We start from the raw sequence: 1558 nt of genomic DNA on the forward strand, positions 1-1558 counted from the left end.
TTTTTGAGACAGAAACTCAAGCTGCCCCCCCTAGGTAGAGTCCTGTGGCATCACAGCTCACAGTAACCTCCAACTCCTGGGCTCAAGCGAATCTCCTGCCTCCGCCTCCCAAGTAGCTGGGACAGGCACCCGCCACAACACCTGGCTATTTTTTGGTTGCAGCCATCATTGTTGTTTGGCAGGCCAGGGCTGGATTCGAACCCGCCACCTTAGATGTACTGGGCTGTCGCCTTAGCCACTTGAGCCACAGGCGCCGAGCCACAAGAAACATTTTCAAGGAGCAGCACTGGCTCTGGAAGGTGCACAACATTGAAGCTCCCTCTGCAGAGGCAGACATTTGTCCCACTTCACTCCAGAAGAAGCCTGAACTAGGAGTAGGGAACACAGGGCTCTAGTTCTAATTCCATCACTTGTTCATGACCCCAGCAAGTCTCCGAGCTGGTACAGTGTCCTCTCTGGTATAGTGAGAAGAATCTCACCTGTGCTATGGTTCCAGCCATAAAGGCCGGGAGCAAATGCTCTGAAAAAAAGCAGCTGGAGCTCTAAACCTAAGAGTTATGGCTCCCGACAGCCAAACTCCTATTCAGACTGATTGCTCAAGTTTTTGATGTCACTAGTCTCAGGTTGCTGCCTTTTCTGAGAACATAATGAAAAATGAAGTGACAGTTGCCTTCTAATCCTGGTGGCTCAGAAGAGTCTGCATGGTCCCTGGGGAAAGCCTAGGACATGTTAGTTCTGTGCTGTGTGAGTTCAGCTCTGCTCCTAGGAGTCTGGAGAGAAAAGACTGGAAAACATGATTCTGGAGGGAACCCAGGAGGACCCTGGTGCTTGCTTTTTGAACATACCAGTAGGCATGTCAGAGATAGCCTCAAAGCCCGAGCGCAGTGACCCCAGGGGCCTATGTGTCACTCTTGCCTCAGGTTCCAGGTACAGTCCGTGTTCCAGCTTGCCTTTCTGCTCTGATGCCAATGTTCTCTGTGAGGATGCCAATGCCCTCCCTACTCCCAGCCATTCCTACACTTGCCACAGACTTCGGCGTCAGCTCTGTTTGTTATTGGCCCTTCCTGATCAATAACTTTTATTACTAGACCCCAAATAGGAGGATCAATGAACTTCCTGAGAGGACACTGATGGCTAGACATGGTATCTTCAATTACAAGAAATGAGCCAGGACCCTAAAGGAGCCTTTTTGTGGAGGGTGGCAGTCCTGCAAAGGTGACAATGGCACTCTGACAGTCTGGGGATTAGGAACAGAGCAGAACAGGGGTTTTTCACTAAGGATGATTTTGCCTCCTGTCCCCTACTGTGAACACGTGGCAACGTGTGAGGACAGTTCTGATTGTGATAGCTAGGACGTACTCCCAGCAACTAGTGGGCAGAGGCCAGGATGCCACTCAGTATCCTACAATGCACAGGACTGGTCCCCAAAGCAAAGAATGATCTGTCCTAAACGTCAACAGTGGTGATGAGCCTGGGAAACCCTGGAGACGGAAGGAGGCTCCCCTCTACACATGAGGCTACTCTCATTTGAATGTGTTTCTTTTCTTTTTTTTTTTTT

The 1558-nt window shown here is 50.2% G+C and overlaps 1 protein-coding gene across 1 annotated transcript in view; it reads right to left on the reverse strand.

The window, feature by feature from the left end:
• Nucleotides 1-1558, reverse strand: part of TMEM104 (transmembrane protein 104) — a 60128-nt gene that overhangs the window by 43917 nt on the left and 14653 nt on the right. The gene's annotated exons all lie outside the window — the stretch shown is intronic.

Source organism: Otolemur garnettii, unplaced genomic scaffold (assembly GCF_000181295.1).
Source record: "Otolemur garnettii isolate 467f Iridium unplaced genomic scaffold, OtoGar3 scaffold00018, whole genome shotgun sequence".
NCBI lineage: Eukaryota > Metazoa > Chordata > Mammalia > Primates > Galagidae > Otolemur > Otolemur garnettii.